The sequence below is a fragment of the Phoca vitulina genome, unplaced genomic scaffold, assembly GCF_004348235.1.
Source record: "Phoca vitulina isolate PV1807 unplaced genomic scaffold, GSC_HSeal_1.0 scaffold4, whole genome shotgun sequence".
Classification (NCBI taxonomy): domain Eukaryota; kingdom Metazoa; phylum Chordata; class Mammalia; order Carnivora; family Phocidae; genus Phoca; species Phoca vitulina.
Genome location: NW_022589707.1, coordinates 32,234,733 through 32,261,343, shown reverse-complemented (window position 1 = coordinate 32,261,343; position 26,611 = coordinate 32,234,733). Strand labels below are relative to the sequence as shown.

At 34.9% G+C, this 26,611-nt stretch overlaps 1 long non-coding RNA gene across 1 annotated transcript in view; it reads left to right on the top strand.

The window, feature by feature from the left end:
* Positions 1–25,548, top strand: part of LOC116630469 — a 206,291-nt gene extending 180,743 nt beyond the window's left edge. Inside the window, exon 3 of the long non-coding RNA XR_004298976.1 lies at positions 25,450–25,548. This is a non-coding gene — a long non-coding RNA (uncharacterized LOC116630469). The remainder of the gene's footprint in view (positions 1–25,449) is intronic.
* Positions 25,549–26,611: the final 1,063 nt, after the last annotated feature.

Genomic DNA, 26,611 nt, shown 5'->3' with positions numbered 1-26,611 from the left:
AACAATAGAAAGAAGTGACAAACCAGAAAGCTGACATTTTCACTTAACCCGTCCCATTCCTGCTGTTGAACTTAGGCTGTGATGTTATGGAGTGTTCTGTTCTCAAAGAATTTTGCCAATCAGGAAGAGTGATGAAACCAGAGAGCCCATACAACTGGAAAAGTGCGGATGAGATAGCAAAAGCTTGTCAAGAGACAGAAGCTTGTGTAAAAAATGTTTTTAGAAGCATATAGCAACAAAAGATAGTAAATTCCAATTGAGGAAAGTATTAGAGGCCATAAAGTGCTATATAATTCTCTCTGTATTCAAAGCCAATGAAAATGAAGAGTTAGGGAGGTTAGGAATTAATTTTGTGTTGAAATGGGGTGAGGCAGCAATTTATTGGACAGTTGCTGGTGCCTGTGCTACAACAACTTCATGGAATCTCAGGTTTCTTTGCCATTTGCATGTAGGGATAGGCCCATCAGAGGACCTGGGTCCAAAAGCCCATTGCCTAACTCTCCGTATGTGGTGGAAGCATCATACTTTTCAAAAAACCCCTAAAGAGGAGTAAACAAAGCAGCAGAGAAAAGCCATTTTAGTACTCCTCTGGTTGAGAACAAATTTCTTTTTTAATGCTAAGAATTATTAGACTTATATAAAATGACTACCTATTAGATTTCTTTATAAGGTCCCTTTTCTGAGCTTCTAAGTGTACACAAAAATCCTAGATGCCATGGAAATTTGTGTTGGACTAGTTGTAAAAAATACAGACTTTTGCCCCTTTTTTCTCTTTCCTTTCCTTTCCTTCTGTCTTTTTTTTTTTTTTTTTTTTTTGGCCTCTTTTATCTGTCAGAGAGGTTTAGAGCACAAGTGAATCACAAAAGGAGGCAAAGGACCCAGACAGGAGAAATGATGCCTAGCAGTAGACCATGTATTTGAGTCTGTAATATGTTTTCATTCTCTCTTCTAAACCTTGAATACAATTCCAATGTGAAAAAAAAAAAAAAAAGCTTCACAGCTTGCATACCTGACTTCTCATTCTGTCTTGTGTTTATTATTTTCTTTCTTTCTTTCTTTCTTTTTTAAGATTTTATTTATTTATTTGAGACCAAGACAGTAAGTGAGAGAGAGAGAGCACAAGCGAGGGGGTAGAGGCAGAGAGAGAAGAAGACTCTCTGCTGAGTGGAGAGCCCGATGCGGGGCTCCATCCCAGGACCCTGGGATCGTGACCTGAGCCGAAGGCAGATGCTTAACCAACTGAGCCACCCAGGCACCCTTCTTGTGTTTATTATTTTTTAAATGGCTCATCTTTGAGGTGATTTTAAGTGGGTGGTGTTACAGAACTTATATTTCCTTATTTATGGAAGAATTAATCAAGTGTGCTTAACATTATAATTGTCCATAAGGCCAAATTTGACCACATTGATTACATTATTAAGGTAATGCTGAATTTCTTATTCAAATACTGTTATTTTCCACTATTTCCAATATTTCCATTATCATTTTTAAGTCAGGTGCTCTGTTTTTGAACTGTTTATGGAACAGAATGGTAGTTAATGTAAATGGCATTTCCCCAAACCAATTCCATTTGCCACAGAACAATCAAAATATCCAGAACACAGCCTCATTTTACTAATCCATCTGGTTTTCTGTAATAAATTGTGTGTACTAGTTGTCTAAACTAATGAAAGTATATTTTGCTTGTGAAAAATAATTTAGCACCATATGTTCATTTATATGATGGGTGTAAAAGATCTGAAATGCTTCTCTTTATTATAAAATATTTTTAAAGTTTTCACATATTTCAAATAGCTAATATTTTTTTAATTTAATTTTATTTATTTATTTATTTATTTTTAAAGATTTTATTTATTTGAGAGAGAGAGTGAGAGAGAGAAAGAGCACAAGAGCGGGGAGAGGGAGAGGGAGAAGCAGACTCCCCGCTGAGCAGGTAGCCTGACGCGGGACTCGATCCTGGGACTCCAGGATCATGACCTGAGCCGAAGGCAGTCGCTTAACCAACTGAGCCACCCAGGTGCCCCAGCTAATATTTTTTTAAAAAAACAGTTGTTTATATAACATTTTAGTATATAGTTCAATGTATATAGCTGCTTTCATTCAGCCTTGAAAATATGATTTTTTAAAATGAATCACTTATTCTCATAGAAATTTACATGGAGTATATAATCCTTATAAGCTAAAAAATAAACTGCCACAAAAAGGCTAATGAATTATAGCACAAAAGGTCATTTTTAAATTTTCTGGCAGTTTAGCACATTAGAAGGACACAAATCAGTGGCACATTGTGCTATGCTGGAAAACATCTTGATTTAATCAAGACACTGTGTAGGCTTTTATAATTCAAAATAATTGTACTGTCTGTGAAATCAGACATTCAGATATGTAAGCTACTGTTTTAATAAGAAATGAATCAAAGATTAGAGAAACATTGCATTTACTTTCTTGTTTTCTCTTACAAGCAAATGTAACTTTCCAACACAAAGACATTTCTTTCTATTTACTCTTTAAAGTTTTATTTATACAATTGATGTATATTGTCAACATTAATGAAATGCCTGTCAAAATGTATAACAACATTGAAGTATAACAATTGTAGATTCAAGGATAACTTATCCTTGAAATTCAGGTTTTTACTGACTTTCATTGAATGGAAATTTGAAATGGTCTGTTTGGGGAATTATTTTGATTAGTACCCTCATCATTGATTCCCCCCAAATGCCCTTATTTAAGGAGTAGTCATTACTTTATTTCAAATTAGAAAAATAACATTTTTTCTCTTTGTTTTTCTTTCCATCCTGAAAGCAAATGAATTTTAGGGATCGAAACATCAATGGCTAGCCAGTTTAACCATATGCACTGTATGCTCACAAGTGAAAATCATGGGTAAATTTTGCAAGAGGTAATGTAATATATATATTTAATGTATATATAATGTGTATATATATAGAGAGAAAGACCAAGGAAATTGGTGCCAATAAACATGAGTTTGAATTCTAATTTTGCCACATTCCAGCATTTTGAGAACAGCAAATCATTCTCTGGATCTCTCTTTTTAAAAATATCTGTAGGAGGAAGATAATAATCTCATTTAAAAATCATATTTTTCTAAGGAACAAGTAAAATTTTGTAGATGAACATATTAATGAACCATAAAATGCCATACACATCTCTGTTAATATGTAGAATCAGAGATAAAGCAGTCCTTAGGAATGTAAATTGGTGCAGCCACTTTGGAATACAGTATGGAGGTTCCTCAAAATATTAAAAATAGAACTAACATATGATCTAGTGATTCCACTCTTAGGCATATATTTGAAGGAAATGAAATCATTATCTTAAATATCTGCACCCCCATTTTCATTGCATCATCATTTACAATAGCCCAAATATGGAAACAACCTAAGTATCTATTGATGGTTAGACAAAGAAAATTTGGTAAACACACACACAGGTAATCTTTACTCATAAAAAGAAGGAAATCCTGCCATTTGCAACAGTATAGTTGGACTTTGAAGGCATTACACTAAGTGAAATAAGTCAGAGTAGGACAAATACTGTATGATCTCATTTATCTGTAGAACCTGATTAAAAAAAAAAAAATCATAGAAACAGAACAGATCACTGGTTGCCAAGGTGGGGGGTATGGGTGAAAAAAAAAAAAGGTAAAGAGGGCATGATTATTTAGAAATTTGGCAAATTAGGGCACCTGGGTGGCTCAGTCGGTTAAGCGTTTGCCTTTGGCTCAGGTCATGATCCCAGGGTCCCAGGAATTGAGCTCCATGTCGGGCTCCCTGCTCAGCAGGGAGTCTGCTTCTTCCTCTCCCTCTGCCTCTCTCCACCCCCGCTTGTGTTCTCTCTGTCTCTCAAATAAATAAAGAAAATCTTAAAAAAAAAGAAATTAGGCAAATTAGATATTTTACTATGAGAGTAAAAAAATAAGTATAAAATCAACATAGCATAGCATAAGTAAGCACAATCATCAAAAATATAGAATGACTCCCACTAGACATGATATGAATTAAATTGAAATAATATGGTAAAACTTCAAAAATAAAACAAGGTTAAAAACCAGCTAATTCATAAAGGTTGTTGGTAGCAAAAGACACTTAGGAAATTCAGTTATCAACTCTATGAACTCTAATTTGACTCCATCTTGATGGTTTACCATGACCTTTAAATTCAGTTAGTATTTAATTAAAATCCTTTCTACTTTCATTTACAATACCATGGGAGCCCCATTTTCTCTTTCAAATCTCCAGGGGTTTGGAGGGGGGGAAGGGCTATTTCAAATATTTGTCTATAACTCAGTTCTTAACATTTCCATTTTGTCTCCTGCCGAACTGCCATTCTTCTTTATCCCTACCAGGCCCTTATTAAGTTCCTTCCCTTTCCCACAGAACCACCCAAATGAGAATAAGTGCATAACAATATCAAATTGTGACCAAGGTTCCAAGGATTATGTGTGGGTAGCAGTTATAGTACAGCACAGTATAGGGCGTGAAAATCACTCAGCAGCTGTATCTAATCACTGGGTTTCAAAATTCACCTCTCCTTGAAGAGCCTCAGCTTTGTAGGCTTCTTATTCCCGTTCATTCTGGTCGTCTCTCCCTGAATCAAAAAATCGCCCCTCTCTCTACAATGGAAACAATTCAGTACCCTCCCAATTAACTGCATGTTTCCTTCGCATTGACAAAATTTAGTAGAGTGATTTCTTAAACAAAGGGCCAAGGAGCAGTTCCAGAATTCCATACTTGATGATGTGTTAGTTTCCGAGGGCTGCCTTAACAAGGTACCAACCCCCCCTCCGCCCCCCCCCAAAAAAGTGAGGCTTAAAACAACAGATATTTATTCTCTCATAGTTCTGGAGGCTTGCAGTTAAAAAAAAAAAAAAAAAAAAAAAAGGTTAAAAAAAAAAATCAATGCTGACAGCATTGATTGTTCCCTGAATTTCTGAGGCAGAATCTGTTGTTTGCTTCTCTCCTGGCTTCTGACGGTTTCCAGCAGTCCTTGGTGTTCCTTGGCTAGGGACGTGTCACTCCAGTCTTTGTGCTTATTGTCATATTGTTAGAGGTGAATTTAACAATAAGATTTCTAGAAGTGCCATTACTGAATCAAAAAGTAAGTGTACGAGAAGATTTATTGTGTGTTGCCAAAATATTTCCTTGGAAAAGTTGTATTGCTTTCCATTGGCATTAGCACCAAATGAATGTGCCTGTTTCTCCTCAACCGCATGAACGGAAAGTATTGTCATCTTTCTAAACTATTGTCAGTCTGATAGTTGAGAAATGATATTTCAATATTGTTTTAATTTGCATCCTCTACTTACAAGTGAGTTTGAACATCTTTTCATATGTTCAAGGGCCATTTTTGTATCTTTTTTGGTGACTTCTATTTGTACTTTTTCCTAATTTTTATTAGTTTTTTTTGAACTTTTATCCTCAATTTAAAGAGAGTTCTTTATGTATGAGAATATTAACTCTTTGTTTATGTTATATGTTGTAAAAATTCCCCCCCCCCCGTTTTTCAGGTTTTTAAATTTTGTTTGTATCATTTAATGTATTTTTAATTTTTTACATAGTCAAATTTATCAGTCTTTTCATTTATTACATCTTGATGTATGTCTTAGGTGAATAGCTATTCCCTATACCAAAGTTAAAGAGAAAACATTCATGTTTTCTCCTGGTACTCACGTAGTCCTATTTTATTTCATTTTTTTCTTTTTTTACATTTAGTTCCTTAATCTTTTTAGAGTTTATTATTAAGATATGATTCTAATTTTATCTTTTTCTAAATATTATCCTGTTGCCAGAGTACCATTTATTTAAAAATTCATCCTCACAGTAGTGATTTGAGGTGCCTTCTTTGTCATATAACAAGTTGCCACATATATTTGTGTGTAATTCACTTTATCCAAGAATCAGGGATTCCCCCACCTCTGTTTGTCCAAATCTAATTTGGTGTCTTTCAAGAATGTTTTAAAATTTACTCGTAAAGGTTTATATGTTTCTCCTGAAATTTATTTCTAAGTATTGATTTTTGTATTGTTTTTATAAAAGGGTTTTCTTTACCATTATGTCGTGTTTCTTATTTGTGTACAAGAAGAATTTTTTTATTCTTTGTGTTAATTATATATACTAGTATTTTAGTTATTCTTGTGGCTCTGATTTTTATTGTCTAATTGAATTGGCTGATATTTTTAATACATTATGCAACATTTGTATATTAGTCACTGGTCTTTACACCTTTGTTTTATACATACATTTACATATTTTAACATGCTTATTTCTTTTCTTGAAATTTCCTAGTCATCATTTGGTTGAATTAAATTCATCGCCTAGTGCAGAGGTTGACAACCTATTGCCCATTGACCAAATCCAGTCTACCTCCTGGTTTTAAAAAGTTTTATTAGAACACAGCCACACCCATTTATGTATCTTTTGACTTATATTTTGGCTGTTTTCATACTACAGTGGCAGAATTAAGTAATTACAACAGAGACAATATGATCCTCAAATTCTAAAATATTTACTACTTGGCCTTTTATAAAAAAGGGCATATACCTAAGCATAGAATTTCTGGGTCATAGGTAAGTGTATCTTGAACTTTACTAGATAAAGTTGAATTAAAGAATTTCTATCTTTTCCTATCTTTTCCTTATAGTCTAAGAATTTCTATTCCTTGAAATTTTTTTTTATTTTCTTATGCTATGTTAGTCACCATACAATACATCGTTAGTTTTTGATGTGGTGATCCATGATTCATTGTTTTCGTATAACACCCAGTGCTCCATGCAGTACGTGCCCTCCTTAATACCCATCACTGGGCTAACGAATCCCCCCACCCCCCTCCTCTCTAAAACTGTCAGTTTGTTTCTCAGAGTTCATAGTCTCTCATGGTTCATCTCTCCCTCCAATTTCCTCCCCTTCATTTTTCCCTTCCTTCTCCTAATGTCCTCCATGCTATTCCTTATGTTCCACAAATAAGTGAAACCATATGATAATTGACTTTTTTCTGCTTGACTTATTTCCCTTAGCATAATCTCCTCCAGTCCCATCCATGTTGATATAAAAGTTGGGTGTTCATCCTTTCTGATGGCTGAGTAATATTCCATTGTATATATGGACCCCATCTTTTTTATCCATTCGTCTGTTGAAGGGCATCTCAGCTCTTTCCACAGTTTGGCTATTGTAGACATTGCTGCTATGAACATTGGGCTGCATATGGCCCTTGTTTTCACTACATCTGTGTCTTTGGGGTAAATACCCAGTAGTGCAATTGCTGGGTCATAGGGTAGCACCCCCACACTGTTTTCCAAAGTGGCTGTACCAACTTGCATTCCCACCAACAGTGTAAGAGGGTTCCCCTTTCTCCACAACCTCTCCAACATTTGTTGTTTCTTGCCCTGTCCATTTTTGCCATTCTAACTGGTGTAAGGTGGTATCTCAATGTGGTTTTGAGTTGAATTTCCCTGATGGCTAATGAAGATGAACATTTTTTTCATGTGTCTGTTAGCCATTTGTATGTCTTCTTTGGAGAAGTGTCTGGTCATGTCTTCTGCCCATTTTTTGACTTGATTATTTGTTTTTTGGGTGTTGAGTTTGAGAAGTTCTTTATAGATCTTGGATACCAGCCCTTTATCTGTAGTGTCATTTGCAAATATCTTCTCCCATTCTGTGGGTTGCCTCTTTGTTTTGTTGACTGTTTCCTTTGCTGTGCAGAAGCTTTTTATCTTGATGAAGTCCCAAAAGTTCCTTTTTGCTTTTGTTTCACTAGCTTTTGGAGATGTATCTTGAGAGAAGTTGCTGTGGCCGATGTCAAAGAGGTTTATTGCCTATGTTCTCCTCTAGGATTTTGATGGATTCCTGTCTCACATTGAGGTCTTTCATCCATTTTGAGTTTATCTTTGTGTATGGTGTTAGAGAATGATCGAGTTTCATTCTTCTGCATGTGGCTGTCCAATTTTCCCAGCACCATTTATTGAAGAGACTCTTTTTTCCATTGGATATTTTTTCCTGCTTTGTCGAAGGTTAGTTGACCATAGAGTTGAGGGTCTGTATCTGGGCTCTCTATTCTGTTCCATTGGTCTATCTGTCTGTTTTTGTGCCAGTACCATGCTGTCTTGGCGATCACTGCTTTGTAATATAGCTTGAAATCAGGGAACGTGATGCCCCCAACTTTGTTTTTCTTTTTCAACTTTCCGTGGCGATTCAGGGTCTTTTCTGATTCCATACAAATTTTAGGATTGTTTGTTCCAGCACTTTGAAAAATGCCATTGGAATTTTGATCAGGATGGCATTGAAGGTATAGATTGCTCTGGGTAGCATAGACATTTTCACAATGTTTATTTTTCCAATCCATGAGCATGGAATGTTTTTCCATCTCTTTGTGTCTTCCTCAATTTCTTTCATAGGTGTTCTGTAGTTCCTAGAGTATAGATCATTTACCTCTTTCGTTAGGTTTATTCTGAGTTATCTTACGGTTTTTGGTGCTATTGTAAATGGAATCATTTCTCTAATTGCTCTTTCTACCATTGCATTGTTAGTGTATAAGAAAGCAACTGATTTCTGTGCATTGATTTTGTATCCTGCCACATTACTGAATTGCTGTATGAGTTCTAGTAATTTGGGGGTGGAGTCTTTTGGGTTTTCCACATAAAGTATCATGTCATCTGCGAAAAGAGAGAGTTTGACTTCTTCTTTGCCAGTTTGAATACCTTTTATTTCTTTTTGTTGTCTGATTGCTGTTGCTAGGACTTCTAGTACTATGTTGAACAATAGTGGTGAGAGTGGGCATCCTTGTCGTGTTCCTGATCTTAAGGGAAAGGCTCTCAGCTTTTCCCCATTGAGGATGATATTCACTGTGGGTTTTTCATAGATGGATTTTATGAACTTGAGGAATGTTCCCTCTATCCCTATACTCTGAAGAGTTTTAATCAGGAAGGGATGCTGTATTTTGTCAAATGCTTTTTCTGCATCAATCTAGAGGACCATATGGTTCTTCTCTCTCCTCTTATTAATGTGTTCTATCACATTGATTTGCAAATGTTGAACCACCCTTGCATCCCAGGGATAAATCCCACTTGGTCGTGGTAGATGATCCTTTTAATGTATTGTTGGATCCTATTAGCTAGGATTTTGTTGAGGATTTTGGATTCCATATTCATCAGGGATATCGGTCTGAAATTCTCCTTTTTGATGGGGTCTTTGCCTGATTTGGGGATTAAGGTAATGCTGGCTTCATAGAATGAGTCTGGAAGCTTTCCTTCTGTTTCTGTTTTTTTTGAAACATCTTCAGGAGTATAGGTATTATTTCTTCTTTGAATGTTTGGTAGAATTCCCCAGGGAATCCATCAGGCCCTGGACTCTTGTTTTTTGGGAAGTTTTTGATCACTGCTTCAATCTCGTTCTTGTTTATTCACCTATTCAGGTTGTCAATTTCTTCCTGTTTCAGTCTTGGCAGTTTATAGGTTTCCAGGAAGGCATCCATTTCTTCCAGGTTGCTCAATTTATTGGCATATAGTTGTTGATAATAATTTCTAATAATTGTTTCTGTTTCCTTGGTGTTAGTTGTGATCTCTCCCCTTTCATTCATAATTGTATTAATTTGGGTCCTTTCTCTCTTCTTTTGGATAAGTCTGGCCAGTGGTTTATCGATATTATTAATTCTTTCAAAGAACCAGCTTCCAGTTTCGTTGATCTGATCTTCTGTGTTTCTGGTTTCTAATTCATTGATCTCTGCTCTAATCCTAATTATTTCTCTTCTAATATGTGGCTTAGGCATTGTTTGTTGCTTTTTCTCTAGTTCTTTAAGGTGAAAAGTTAGTTGGTGAATTTGGGATTTTTTTTCTTGAGTGAGGCTTGGATGGCTATATCCCCCTTAGGACCGCCTTTGCAGTATCCCATAGGTTTTGGACTGATGTGTTTTCGTTCTCTTTGGTTTCCATGAATTGTTTAAGTTCTTCTTTGATTTCTTGGTTGACCCAAACATTCTTGAGCAGAGTGGTCTTTAGCTTCCAAGTGTTTGAATTTCTGCCAAATTTTTCCTTGTGATTGAGTTCCAGTTTTAAAGCATTATGGTCTGAGAATATGCAGGGAATAATCTCAGTCTTTTGGTATTGGTTGAGACCTGATTTGTGACCCAGTATGTGGTCTATTCTGGAGAAAGTTCCATGTGCGCTTGAGAAGAATGAGTATTCTGTTGTTTTAGGGTGGAATGTTCTGTATATATCTGTGAGGTCCATCTAGTCTGGTGTGTCATTCAAAGCTCTTGTTTTGTTGTTGATTTTCTGCTTAGATGATCTGTCTATTGCTGAGAGTGGAGTATTGAGGTCTCCTACAATTAACATATTCTTATCAATATGACTCTTTATTTTGGTTAACAGTTGGCTTATGTAGATGGCTGCTCCCATGTTGGGGACATAGATATTTAGAATGGTTAGATCTTGTTGGATAGACCCTTTAAGAATGATATAGTGTCCTTCTGTGTCTCTAACTACAGTCTTGAGCTTAAAATCTAATTTGTCTGTTAAAAGAATTGCTACCCCAGCTTTCTTTTGAGGTCCGTTGGCATGGAAGATGGATCTCCATCCCTTCACTTTCAGTCTGGATGTATCTTTAGGTTCAAAATGAGTCTCTTGTAGACAGCATATGGATGGGTCCTGTCTTTTTATCCATTCTGCAACCCTGCGCCATTTTATGGGAGCATTTAGACCGTTCACATTGAGAGTGATTACTGAAAGATATGAATTTATTGTCATCATGTTGCCTGTGGAGACGTTGTTTTTATAGATTGTCCCTGTAAATTTCTGTTGTATATCACTCCTGGGGTGTTTCCCCTTTTATAGAACCCCCCTTAATATTTCTTGCAGGGCCGGCTTAGTGGTCACATATTCTTTCAGTTTCTGCAGGTCTTGGAAGCTCTGCATCTCTCAATTCATTCTAAATGACAGCCTTGCCAGAGAAAGTATTCTTGGCTGCATGTTCTTCTCGTTTAGTACCATAAATATGTCTTGCCAGGCCTTTGTGGCTTGCCAGGTGTCTGTGGATAGGCCTGAAGTTATTCTGATGTTCCTCCCTTTGTACATAAGGAATCTCTTCTCCCTAACTGCCCTTAAGATGGTTTCCTTGGTTCTAAGATTTGCGAGTTTTACTATTTACATGCCGGGGTGTTGGCCTGTTTTCCTTGATCTTGGGAGGGGTCCTTTCTGCCTCTAGGACACGAATGTTTGTTTCATTCTCCACACTAGGGAAGTTCTCAGCTACGATTTGCTCAAATATATCTTCTAGTCCTCTCTCTCTCTCCACCCCCTCCAGGATTCCAATAATTCTGACATTGGAACGCTTCATGGTGTCACTTACTTCCCTGATTCTATTTTCATGGATTGAGTTGTTTTTCCCTGGCCTCCTCTTTTCCCTTTTCATCTATTAAATGGTCTTCCAGGTCACTAATTCGTTCTTCTGCCTCTCTTACCCTAGCTGTTAGATTATCTAGATTAGATTGGATCTCATTGATAGTATTTTTAAATTCTGCCAATTCAGCTTTCATTTCTGCCCTTGGAGACTCTATGTTGCCATTAATTGATTTCTCCATTCTAGCTATTGTCTTCACAGTTGCTAGCCTGAATTCCATCTCCGACATCTTGGTTATATCTGAATCCATTTGTAAATCTGTGTCATAAGTCATAATCTCTGAGTCTTTCCTATTTTGGGGGTTCCTCCTCCTAGTCATTCTGATGACAGGTGGTTGAGGGAATGTACAGAGTCCAAATAATTGACCACAACCCAAGCAAAATGCACCTGTTTTCTAGGGACCTTAGGGTTGCTGGCCTCTTGTTTTCCCAGCCTGTCTTCTGGGGGAGGGGCCTGCCACACTGTTACTCAGGCAACCCTGTTTGGGCAGAGTTGTCCTGCCCCCTGTGGTGGGGGATGGGCTCAGTGAAAACCGGTTTTGGGGGGGCTTTTGTTCTCTGGCGTCTTTCCCTGGCAGCTTTCCGCATCTCTTCCGAGAGAGCAGAAGAGACTGTTTCCAACCCTCTGCCTCAGAGCAGAGAGATAGCAGTCTGTTCTTCAGTGAGCTCTCCAGGCCACAGTATCTCTGTTTCTGTCCGTGCTGCTATAAACTGCGGCATCCTGGGTTGTGCGCCCCTCAGCAGTGCTCTCAGTCCTCGCCTCCAGGTTGGGGCACGTCTCTGCCCTTTGTGCTTCTGAAACTGCCAGCCGCCCCCAGTTCGCAGGCGCGACCCTGCCGCTCCGGGTTTCTGCCCCGGGGGCTGCTCTAAAGTCCTTTCCCTGAGCTACCGGTCTACGAGTCTGTGCCTCATCCGCAGCACGGGAGGCTATCGCTTACCGGCGGTGTAGGATCCCCACGGCCAGGCACCCTCCTGCTGCCGTTTATCCTCCAATATCTGCCTGCAGAATCAGGGCTCCCTGCTTCGTATCTCAAAACCAACCACCTGTGATATTCTGCTTGTAGAGATCCAGATCTTCTTACATCTCAGGCTGGTTTCGTGGGTGCTCAGAGTGGTTTGGTAGATATCCGGCTCAATTCCGAGGACCAGTTGGAATAGGGTCCCCTACTCCTCCGCCATCTTTTCCTCTGTCCCCTCCTTGAAATTTTGACAAAAACTTATTTATATAAAAATATAAATCTAGTAGTTTTCAACTAGAGGTATGACTACTAACAGTTTCTTTAATCTCTCTATTTTAGATCTTTCATGCTTATTAAATCAATTTTAATAATTTCTATTTTTATAAAAATTCTCATTTTTTATGATTTTACGTATGAAATTAGTAACTGACTTAAAATACTATTGTAATTTCAGACCTGTACTATATCTGTAAGTATATGACCTTTTCCATTGCTATTATTCCTTATTTTTCTTCCTTTCTTTCATCCAATGTGTTTATCTAGCAAAGTAATATCTTCAAAGGACCATTTTGCAGTTTATGTTCTCTGTAAAGTTTCTTGGTTTTCATTACATTAATTTTTTTTGCTCTTTTTATGTCTTCTACTTCCTATGGGTTTACTCTCATTTTAATTATATTTAACTTTGCAAGTTGGATACTGGGCTAATTCCATTTTCTTCTTTTCTTGCATAATTATTTACTGCTGATCATTTTCCTATAAGCAATATTTTATGTGCATCAGTCAACTTTTATATGTAATGCTTTTATTATTGTTCTATTATAAATGTTTCTAAGTTCCATATACTTTTTTTCTGGGACACATAATTATTTACAATATATATTTTTAATATTTTATTTATTTATTTGACAGGGAGAGAGTGAGAGAGGGAACACAAGCAGGGGGAGTGGGAGAAGCAGGCTTCCCGCTGAGCAGGGAGCCCGATGTGGGGCTCGATCCCAGGATCCTGGGATTGTGACCTGAGCCGAAGGCAGACGCTTAACTGACTGAGCCACCCAGGTGCCCCAATTATTTACAATATTTTTAAATTTTTTTCTAACATTTTTCTTCTGTTGTTTAGTTAGATATTTCCAGCTTTGGTGATTTTAGTTAGGAAATAAGATCTGTGTAGCTTTTTTTTTTTTTTTTAATATTTTGGTTATTTATTTGGATCCTACTACATAGTTATTGTTTATACATGTTCTTTGTATTTTTGAAGTGATATATAATCTTCTATTATAGTTTTTCACTCAACATTTGGTCAATAACAATGAATGGATGGTAATGCAAATAGATGAATGCACGAACATTTTGTGATAGAAATAAAAATTTCAGGTCTAAGGTTGTCACATCATTAACAGTTGTCATCTCCCATTTATAAATTCTCTTTATTTTGGTTTTATATTTTGTTTGATTTTAATGTTCACTTTGATATACTGAGAATGAGAGGTCTATTATATATCAAAGTAGAGATATTATTTAGGCAGGCAGACTGCAAAAAAGGAATTCAAAGAGAAATACTAAGTTAAAATATGAAAATAAGCATAATTAGTCTGTAAATAGCAAGACTCAATGAGATCATATATAGCTTATAGAAGGTCTTTAGTCAACATTTGTTAATTAATTTATTAATTAGTAGGGGGACATTTCAGATAGAAAAGAGAAAAGAAACTGCAGAATTCAGAGGTTACGTTGAGAAGGAGAAGGCCAAACAGAAAAGTAAGGAGTGATGGGCCAGAAAGAGCAATATCGAGAGGGGGAGAATTTTCAGTGAGCCAAAAAGGGAAGGGGTTTCTAGAATAATTGAGTCCTAAATTATAGAATTCTTCTAAGATGTCAAATAAGACAAAAATATATGGAAATACTTATTAATGAATATTGATTACTTCACCTGTCTGCTCTAGGCACCAAAACTTTATGTACAGTGGTTAGCTGGATCTAAACAGGCTAACTTTGAGTTTCTAACTTTTTCTAACCATTATATGACCTCAGATTACTGCTGTAATATGAAAAGGAAAATAGGTTGTCTGAAAAATCTTCATCTACAACATCACTAATCAAACTTCAGAGCAGTAACTTCAAGGCAATGGGAAGATTTAATCTTCCATGAAATACAGTGCTAAATAAAGAAACCTAGTGACCATTTTGCAAATAAAGACTTCATCAAGTATAGATGGGATGAATGTCAGGAAGTTGAACACCCATTTGGTACATATGCACTATATAATTAAAAAAAAATTAACTGCTTCTGGAAATGTCATATTTGAGAAATGGTTTTAAAATTCTACAGACAAAGGCAGATTTAGGAGAAGGAACAAAAAGTCATTTTAAATATTTCTAAAATGTGTTATATGGCAAGCTTTTTGAGAACTTGCGTGTGTGTGTGTGTGACAGAGTGTGTTTTCATAGTCATATTTTTATACTGGAGTACTTAAATTACTCCCATTTAAAAGTGTTAGAGAATTGATAGAAGCCTAATGTTTCTGAGAGCAACGGGAATTTGAAAAAGGGTGCTGAAACAGTACAGAAATTACTTTATTTGGACAGGTTCTTGATAATTCAGGAAGAATTATGGACTCACCATTTCAGGAGCACAGATTGTTCATTAAGTTATCTTCGTATGTTCATTTTTTTGTTTAATGCTAAAAACAAAACAAAACAAAATCAAACAGGTTTGGGAATAAGTTTAAGAACTTTCATAACTTTTTGTTAATACCTGCTATCTCTCTGTATAAACTGGCATATTTTTTATCAGATTGAATTACTGATAAAAAAGTATTTTCTTTGTAAGAATTGAGCTTCAGTGGGCTAAATTTCTAAAATACACGTTAAAACTTTTTTTCACTATAGAAAAGATATTAACAAAGAATTCAATTTCATGTTTAATTATTATCTTAATAGTTCAGTCTTTGAACAAATGAGGCCAAGTCTGTTAATAATTTGAAATATGATTCAAATAATTGCTAGTATAGTTCTTATGGATGGTAAAACTTGAATGATTATATTTGATCTTTTAATCAAGCCATGCATTCAGTTTTGTTTATTTTTTGTTAATATCATTTTCATTAGTGACTTTTGACTTGATTTATGTTTACTCTATTTCTAGTCTTATAGAACTTAATCATAGATATGAGAAAAAAAAGCCTTAAGATATTTCCAATGTGTTTACAATTATTTTTATCAATAGGTAGTACATTCCAGTCTATTTGCATGTTATTAGATGCTGCTATGGTGTTTTTCAACTTGGTGTGTGTGTGTGTGTATATATATATTTTATCAACGGTTTGTGAGAGTGATCTTTACTCCATATCTTTACCAAAAATTGGCATTGTTAAGCTTTTTTTACTTATTGGTCCTTTAGTTTTCTGGGAAACACCAATATATATATACTTTTTTCTATTCAGTTGCATATATTTTTCTTAATTATTAATAAAAGCTATTTATGTAATTTGGGTTGAAATTGTTTTTTTCATTTTTGTTATACATATTTTCTCATATTTGAGGGTCTTTTATTAAGCAGAAGTTCTTAATTTTAATGTAATCAGTGTTTTCAACTTTTCAAATTACATATACATTTCGGGGATTTAAGAAATAATTTTACTGTTTCTAGATAAATAAGATGTGGCTGATATTTATTTCTAAAACTTTTAGGTCATGTTCTTCACATTTTTTATTTTAATGCATGTGGAATAAATTTTTGCTTACAAAAAGCATTAGTTATCTTTTAGTAATTGATTTCTAAATTCACTGCATTGGTCAAAGGTTTCATAATCTATAAAATATATTTTTGAAACTTTGTGAGTTTAATTTTTAATTACGTTTCTGTGTCTGTTTATTCTGTAATTTTTGATAGTACAATTCTGTGTACGTACATTAAATTATGCTGTATTAGTAATTTGTAAGTGGCATGTTGTAATACCCATTGTGATCATGGGTTCATCAATTTCTGTTATTCTCTGTATAACGAAAGATGTTTAAATGCATTTAAACTTAGAATTTTAATATCTTCTTAGTCAATTAAAACTATTATGTTTATATAGTTACCATTTTTATCTCTAGTAATTCTTCTCACCTTAAAATCTCTGTTTTATCCTAATCACACTACTTCAGCATTCTTTCATTTGCCATTTTCCTGTATGTGTTTTCAGACCATCCCTTGTAGTCTTTCTGTGTTACTATGTTTGGAACAAACATCTTATCATGATCAAAAATGTTGGAGTGGATCTTTAATCCAGCCCAACAATCTATGTCTTTCAGTTGACTCATTTTACTACATTTATTGAGATAATTTCAAATATATTTGAATGTATTTGAACATTCTTGTCATCTTCCTTTCTTCTTTTTCTCCTTTCTTACTTCCTTTATCAACAATCATTTTTTCCATTCAGGTTTTCTCCCTTGTACTAGATTTGAAATTTTTCTTTCCATTTATATTCTTAATTAGTTATACTTGAAATACAACTATGAATTTTATTACTATTTCTAGGGTTAGTCAGTGTCTAACTTCCTTCTAAATAATTCATTGAACTTAGGATGTTTTCATTTTGATTACACACACACACACACACACACACACACACCCTCCCAGTTTACATGGACTTAACATCCAGCTATTTAGTTCTTGTAAGTTTATTTTTAATTAAAAAATGTATCTAATTTAATATATTGACTTAGTATTCCCATAACCAATAAATAATGTATATCTAACCCAATATTTATTTTCCTCTTTTTCTATACAGTGTTGTTCTAAAGATAATCGTTTAAGTTTCATTGTTAGCTCCATTTTGCATAGAAAGAAAGCTTGTGTAGCCCAGTCTTTTACTGGTGTCAAGGCCCCTTACCTGTGCTGTCTAATACCATAGGTCCTAGCTCTGTGTGGCTTTTAAAATTTAAATTAGGTAGAGTGTGGGACCCTTGATCTCTGGTCAGGGTTCGAGCCCCATGTTGGGCATAGAGCCTACTTAAAAAAAAAAGAAAAAAGTAAATTAAACTTAAATAAAATTAAACATTTAAATCATCAGCTGCACTAGGCATATTTTAAGTGCTCAATAGCCTCATAGGTGGCACAGTATGAAACACTTCCACATGGAAAGTCCAATTGGCTGGCACTGCTGGAGGGCCTGAGAACTCTCACCCCTCATTGACCAAGAATAATTTCTTTTTTCTCAAATCGTCCTTTAACTGGAGCTTTGAGAGTTAAACATCTTAATTTTCAGTGCTCTGGTTTTCTGATTTGGATATTTGTCCCTTCTTTAGTATTTACTGTTTTCTTCAATTTACCACCTCTGTTAATCTAAGTAGGTTCTTCGGGATTTCCCCCATTTTCAACAAACTTAGAACTGCATCTTAAAATATGCTTATTGTAATTTATTCAGTATCTATGAGTTTTCAGAGGGCAGTAGAACACTATGATACTGGAATAAAAGACAAGGTTAACTTATTTTTATTATTCTCATATATTTTCATACTATTGTCTTTTTCTGTGAACTGTCACTGTACCCTTTACAAATTATCAATTAATTTCTGTGTGTGTGTGTGTGTTAGTGTGTGTGTGTGTGTGTGTGGACTTGAACGAACTCTGAAGGAAACCACCCATTTGTTACCAGATGTTTTTTGGTGATGTTGCTTTTTTGTTGTTTTTGCTTTGTTTCTCTTTGATGTTTGCTTTTGACTCTGTAATAATATATATTGCCAAGGAGACTACTTTATTCTAATTTACAACCGTTTTTATGGCTTCTCATGTTTCATGTGAAATTTAGGAAGACTTTTTTTCACGCTGAAGATATACATTCTTCTTGTACAGTTGCAGTTTATTTTTCATGTTTAAATCTTGAACCCATCAGGAATTAATTCTAGTGTAAGCTATGAGATAGTAGTTTTATATATTCTCAAGACGTATGAATTTTTCCAACACTGTTGGTTGAATAATCCATTATTTTCACTGATAATAAAAAAATATTGATGTTTTATGCAGAAGTCCTGTGAGTGTGTGTGTGTGTGTGTGTGTGGTAATAAAGGTCTAATTTAGGACTATTTATTTTCTCCTTCCTTGTGGTTTCTCTGTCTAATTTTGCATCAGTACCAGAATAATAGGATTTCTAGAACTTTACTGTTGCTATTGTTGTTATTCTTTTTCTTCTTGTTATTTTTAATGTCTATATGTAGAAACTTTAGAATTCACTTGTTTAAAAAAAATTACATTGCGGTTTTTATTGGTAACAGATTATGCTTTATATATTAATTTAGAAAATTTAACATTTTATCTTACTGAGCATTTCTAACCAGGAACAGCATATTGCCTTTTAATTGATTCAAATTTTATTTTTATGTTCCACAAGAGAGTTTTAAAATTTATTTCATATGAATCTTGAACATTACTTTTTAAATATATTTCTGTAGGCTTAATCCTTTCTTGTTGCTATTGTAAATGGATGCTTGTCAAACTGGTTTTGTTTTTGATAGAGGAAGGCAATTTAAATTCCAACCTCCAAAAGATTGCCCTTATTTTTTAAAAAGTTTTTCAGTTGATTTACTTTAGTTTTCCAGGCACACAGTGTTGTTTTGGGTAAATAACGATGGTTTTGCTTGTTTCTTACCTTATTTCTCTCTTTTGTCAAATCATGTAAGCTATTATGTCCAAATCAGTGTTAAACAGGAGTGGTGATAGTGAATATCCTTGCAGTGTTTCTAAATTTAACAAGAGCACTGATTTGCACATGAAAATCTACATTCATATTAATTTCTAAATTCTAGATTTAGATCTGAATATATGTTTAAACTTATATCTGTACCCTAATGTCAAATAAATATCCATGTTTTAAACTTTTTGGTACTATTTAAATCAGACATGGATGTTAAATTTTTATCACTTTTTTTAACATATAAGAAGTGATGACAAATATTTTATATTTAAATCTATATTGTGCAAATTATATTAGTAGATTCCTTCAATATTGAATTACACCTGAATCCAGTAAGATTTTAATTAGTAATAATTATTGTGTTATGCTCCTATATTTTGTCTGCTAATATTTAATTTAGGATTTGTGTCCAGTAAGTGAAAATGTATTATTAATTTCTTTGCTTGTCTTTCATTTTGTTCAGATTCGTTAAAGGTGCTCTTGAGCAATTTAAATAGCATAAATTTTATGTTGCTTAAGTAATTGGTAGAATTCCATGAATTTCCTGAAGTATCTGTGATTAGTGCTTTGTTTTGGATTGGTTTGTGTGTCCAGAGGTGTGGGAGGTGAGAGGTTTTTCTTTCACAGACTTCTCTATTTCTTCTATGGTAATCTGTATGTTTCAATTTGTAGCTATCTTGAGTGGGTTATCTTTGATTATTTTATCTACATTTGCAAATTAATATTTTATAATTCTTTAATGCCATCTTCTATCTTTTATTTTTGTTTGGTGTATTTGATTTTTTCCCTTTTGAAAAGTTAAAGATTTATCTGTTTTATTCTTTATTTTACCTTTAGACTCATTTATCAGAATTTAACTATATCCTACATATTTTTCTATATATTTATTCTCCTTTCCTTATTGCTCTTTAGCTTTTTAGGTTGGATATTCATTATATTTTTTTCTGCTTAGTAATATAAATCATGAGACTACTCAGTATTTTTCTAAGCGTTGCTTTAGATGTGTTAAATAGGCTATTAAAGTAATATTTTCATTATTACCCATTTCTAGGCAGTCTGTATTGGTTTTAAACCAAAAACTATTTGAGAGATTTTTTATATTTTAAAGTTTTGACATTAGGGGAATTCCCCTCTGTTCTCCGTTTTTGAAATTTATAATGTTTTGTATTTCTTTTTTTTTTTTTTTTAAGATTTTATTTATTTCAGACAGAGAGAGCAAGAGAGAGAGAGAACAAGCTGGGGGGAGGGGCAGAGGGAGAAGCAGACTCCCCACTGAGCAGGGGTTGGGGGGCGTGGGGTTGGATCCCAGCACCCTGGGATCATGACCTGAGCTGAAGCAGACACTTAGCTGACTGAGCCACCCAGGCACCCCAAGATTATAATGTTTTGGACATTCCACTAATATATCCTGCTGTCTCTTTCATTTCTTTCATTCTTTCGTTCTTTCATCTCTTTCATTCTTATAATAAACCTGAGAAGTATACCTTTCTGTCCACATTTTGAAAAATGAAAAGGGATTCTATGTTATTTAATAACAGGATACATCATGGAAAAATAAGAGTGAAAGTTAAAATTAAGCTTACCTCTTTCATATGTCAAGTATTTCTTTTTTCAGGTACATGTAAAAAGAATTAATGTATTTCATGTAAATGAAAGGATGTGATTAAATGGCCCACAAGGGCCTGAGGTACCAGCAGAAGTGGCATCATCCACCCTTCTGGTGGGATGTATAGCTTGAAAGGAGTAAGAGATGGCAGTGGAAATGGTGGAGTTTATGGAGACAAGTTTAACAGAGGACCCTGCTGTATTAGATGCCTCACTGCCTTTTCAGATTTTCTTGCCTTGAGTCACAGACAATGCCATCTTGCCATAAAACTGCAGCGCTTGTTAGTTACCATTTTGTTTTTTTATTTCCCCATTTAAATGTCTTACATCATGATGGCATGGAATCTGAAAATTGGACACTAAATAATACTGTCACAATATGTTGTCTTAATGATCTGTTGAAGAGAAGGTATCATTTAGGGCTTCTTTGATTACAGGATGAATAATAAAAAATTCAAAATTACAAACATAATTTCATTTGTAACTGAGGAATCCCCTCTCTCTTTTAAGCTTGGGTTATTCCCTTGAGAATGCACAGAAGATCTTACAGATACCCTATCTTGCAATTAAGAAACTGAATCTCTAGCAAGCATTCTATAGCTTAAGTGCTGTGACTGGAAGGTTCTGTGGAATCTAATTCATACCTTCCTTTCACAAAGAGGAGGTGGAGACCTGAAAGTCAAGCTGTTCTTTTTGGCCTAGAAGGTAAAGAGAAAACTAGGCCTTCTAGGCCTTCCTGATGGCAATCACCTTCACACAAAATTCTACTGTAATGCCCTTGAAAAGGTGCAGAAGAATTCTGGTCGGATAGGACTTAGTTGTACTTTCAGAGAGCCCTTCTAACCTTGGTCATAAAATACAATACAAACTAAATCTGCTTCAGCAGAACAACCCAGGAATAACAACACAAGAGAACTGTTGTGTTTTCATGATTCTGTTTCATTTAAGTCAATAAATGTCTTGTCTCTTAAATTGTTGTTAGCCAAGAATTAATGTATCCCACTTAAAAAAAATTGGTTGACAAAGTCTGTCAATGTCTACAATTCTTTTTATTTTATGTACATAAGAGAAAAAAATCTAAAAACCCCATTTGAAACAGAATCTATCCTCCTTTGAAAGCAGAGATCATCCAGTTTTTGTAGTGGGTTTGTCTTTTTTAAGGCAGCAAAATTACCCAATTTGTTTTTACCACAACCTATAAATGTCAAATATTCTCAGTGAAAATGATAAATACATAATTTAACTGTCATATATATATATGCTCATAAAGTAAGAACGTATGCTTGGTGAAACTTGGAGATGGGGTTTAACTTGGATTACACTATTGTAAAGTTATGAATATATATGGAATATGTATTTATTGATTTTTAAAACAGCATTATTTTTATTTAATTATTAACATATTTTGGAAGGAATCACTTATGCTCACTATTTTCTAGTAAAAGGCATCTTTATTACTTTGAACTAAGTTACGTATATTAACATGGGATTATGATACTGGATATAGGGCCACAGTCAAGCTTTTATACAGCTTATGCTATGACAGTGAATGTAAGCAATAACTTAAAATTAGGTGTGCTTCTTTAGAGGGTGTGGAATTGAGTTAGAGTACAATACTAATAGAAATCCAGTCCATACAAAATGTTAGAGGGTTGGGGATAATCATGTACTTATTAATCTGTACACATTGGATTTTGTGTAAATGATGAATTTTTACTACTGCCATGCATTCTAGTGTATTCCTATCTTCCAAAGTACTGGTAGGTCATATGTCTTTATTTTTCATGTTAAAAAGAGAATATTTTGCACATATTAAGAATTTACTACTATTTGTAGACTTAATTTTTTCCTTTCTCAAAATGGCACAAGTTTCCTAAAATCCTTTAAATTGCTAACATTATATGATTTTATTGAATGGATTGGCTTACTCCTCTGTAATAATCATGTGGGGTGGGGACAGAAAATCAAGTCAAACTAAACTTTGTACTTTTTCTGGTAGAGGAATAATTATAAATATAGAGAAAATCATAGGCAACCTGCCATCAGAGTAGTAGCTATTTTACACACGAGTAAACCAAGGCCATGAATGGAAAGGCACTGCCTACATCATTCTCTTGTTTTAAAACAATTCCTGCCAACCTATTCCCTGCAATTCAGAACTAGAAATCTGTTAGTCATCCTTAACACCTCCCTTTCCTGCAATCCATTAGCAGTGATGTTGACTTCACTTCCTAAATATTCTAGACTCCTTCCTTTCTCCCTGCTGCCATTCTGCTCCTCTGCAATCTGACATCTCCTTTCTCTGCATCTTTTCAGTACAAGTGAAAATGCCACTTCCCAGGGCAATCTACTTGAACTTGTTCCCTCCCCAATTTATTTTCTATTATGTCCATGTCCTTCTCATGTTTTCAACCCTAAGTTGTGCTATGAATGTCAAGCTAAGGTCCATGTTAAAGCCTAGGAGCCTGAGTGACCTCACCCATATCTAACTGCCCAACCTCACCTTGCATGTTCTCTTGTCCTTTCTGTTCTACCTTCCTACAATCAATCCATAGTTCCTGTCATGTTCTTTTCTACCCAAGGGTCTTTGTATATGTTATCCTCACTGTCCAGAGCATAGTTTCTTCCCTTCTGATCCAGTTCCTAACAGAATAAGGAGTCTAAGACATTTCTTAGGTCTCAGATCAAGCAATGCAACCTTCCCTGACCTCCCTGACAACTATGATGTCTTGCAGTTTTCCTTCCTAACACATAATAGCAATTTGGGTAATGACTTGGTTGACAGACTATCTCTGTCACTGAACTGTAGTTTTATGAAGGTAGGGTGGTGCTCATTATTAGTAACACAATAATATGTTATTATTTTATTCTCTTTATTTAGTATTGTGCTTGCCACCTCACTGAATCTTTGCTGAATGAAGACTATGAATGAGTGAGAAAATTAAAGCTTAGTTTAAAAGACTAACAACAATGAAAGAATGGTAACTTTGGAGCTGGGATACCTTGGGAAGTAGGTCAACCTAAACAGAGTTTGAAGTTGGGTCACATTCCCCTGGTGGCAGGTCCTACTCAAAATAATTATAAACCTAGAGTTATAATGTATCATTAATGGAATATTTACTATGTCTTGGGAACTGCCCTGGGTTCTTTATATAGTGCTTTGAAAGATTCGAGCCATGATTTTAAAAAGCATCTACAATATAAGGAGATGTCAAATGTTCCCAATTTCTGTGACATTTTTGTCTTTAGCAGGCAAAGATATCTGCTGAAAAGACATCAATTTGAATAAGTATGTGAGGATAATGTTTTGAGACGTAAACAGATGGAGGCTTCTTTTTTTGATATTTCCAACCATTCCATATGGCAGAAGGATTAGATTTTTTTGAACAGTCAACGTCAGTTTTTTTTCTGTTCCTAAGGTTAAAATTTCTGCCCTGACTGGGATGAAAGAGAGAGGAGAATGAAAGGAAAGTCTAAAGATTAAAAGCTAGTGTGTCTTAGAGTTCCCAGGGGAGAGATGGTAGAACCCCTGTGGCAGCTAGATCAGAAGGGACTTCATGCCACTGTTGTGTGATGGGGCCAAGAATGCAGCAAGATCCCAGAGTTTCCCTTCTCCTGCATGGTGTGAAAGCAGAAGCAATGTCTGTGTCAGCCATGTAACCATGCAATGCTACTGAGTTAGTAGCCTCTACTCTCAAGACCTTCTCATAGTTGAGGTGTTGCTAGACTATCTTACTCATTTGACCCCTTATCTTGTGCAAGAGAGAACATATTTGCATTTAACTTCCTTCGTGGAAATGAATACATGATTTTTACCACTTTATGGTTTTGTTTAAATAGAAACTCTCTTTTCTAGGGGAGGAAGAGAAGAAAGGAGAATGGTATTAACCAGAGGGATCCAGAGAAATGATAACTTGAAAATCTCGAGTGACTAATACTGCTGTTTAGCATCACAGGAATAAAATGCCTTATATAGATAGAAGTAGTAGATGAAACTACATTGCTTATAAGGCAAAACACATTTTAAACAGAATTCCATAGGCCAAGAAAGCAAGTTGTCTTAAAAAGAACAAGATTTGCTCTAGCCTCTGGGCAAAACAAGAATTCTTATTGTCTATATAAGAGCAAGCGCTTCCTACAGTCTTTTGAATTTTATGGGTATTCTCTCAGGTTTCAGAGAAAATAAAAAACATAGATATTTTAAAAAATAGAAGTAAAAACTCCTTTAGAAGTGCTTCCTCTTTTTCAGATAATAAGTACACGAAGCAAGGCTTTTTTAGGGATAGAGGTTGGTTTGAAAGCCTTAATGCTCACAAATCACATTATTATCATGTATTTTGGGGTGTTTTTTCCAAGTAGCTCAATTTACAAGTTCAAAGATACTTCTCAAAATTTGTATCAGTAAAAGAAGAACATGATATGCTTCAGAAATATTTTGCTATTTAGTTTTTTCTTCTGTTTTATCATCACCATCTTCATTGATTCATATGGAATGAAAATTTGATTACAATATGGAAAATTCATGGGGTTTTCAAAATAAGCAAAATCAAAGGCTTCTTTTTATTATTATTTTACTACTGTTTTGCTGAATTCTAGTGAGAAACCTTTTTTAGTATTCAGCATATTCTATGCTAGGATCAAATGTCTAAATTCTTGGAGTCGGTGTGCTTTATATGTGGTTTTCTAAGAGTTATTTGTGAATACAGAATTTGTTCTGTAGAGAACAAAATGCTATGTGCAGCATATTGGAGTATATTTGATTTACCCATGATTTGAACTATTAATATTTTTCTCCTAGCTATAAAAAGAATGGGCTGGCTATCCAGTGGAAAGACCATCAGGCAAAGAGCCAGCTTGGCATCATTCAGGGAGCACCAGCCTGGGAGACAGAGGACAAGGGATAAGGTACTCCCTGACTATTCCTAATGATCTTGTCTTTGTTGAATGCCCCTGAATTTTGCCTCCCATTAGTTCTGAGCCAAAGAAAAAGAATTGTTTTTTTCATATCCATGAACATTTTTGTTTTCCCTTTCCCAAATAGGAGAGAAGTTACCAAGAATGAGAAATTATTGTGTATGCATATGACTAATCAGCATGAGAATCAACCTATAACCATTAATTGATTTTATAATAATTACTGTGAAAGGCAGTGTGGTTTAATTGAGGAAAGAACTAGGTTTGCTGTCAGCCGAACCTGAGTTGATATTTTCATTTTGGTACTTCTTAGTTGTGTAAACTTGATCAAGTTCCTTAAATTTCTGGGCCTCATCAACAATATTTACCTTCCTAATAATGACTAAATAAAATAATTTAATATTTGCAGTGCGACAGTGCACATCACACAAAATAATTACTCCATAAATGATTATTTTTATACCGGAAAAACTCTGAAGCTTCACCATCACTGATAGTTGCATTGCATTTCTTCTGATAAGCCTCAGGTACCTGCTACTTCTTTTGTCCCCTTTGGATATTTATTAAGAATATGATGGCTGTTCAGCTCATCACTGAGAAAATCTTTATATAAAGATCACCATACCTTGTGCCACATGAGACCCTGCCATTTTGACCAGCACTTAATTGGTCTGTAACCAGTTGACTGAGCAAAGCGCTAGTAGCTTACGGCTTAATGTGGGGATATACTAAGAGGAAAAGGGGCATTTATAATCTTTCTTTGGGGAATTTTGAATGTGACATTCTCAGACATGTTTCTTCTTTCCTATTCCCCAGTATATCCTCTTGATAAATTTGTATTACTTGGATTACCCAAAATGTATCTCTGTCCACTCAGTGCAAACAGGTAGATACTACATAACACAGTTCTCCCTTTCATTTCACCAGTAATATGGCACCTAAGTGATACTTTTAGTGGCGAACATTTTTTTCTTCCTAAAGAACTGGGTAAAAAAGACCATTGTCCACTTTATTTCCAAGGAATTGAACTGCACCATTGAGAATAG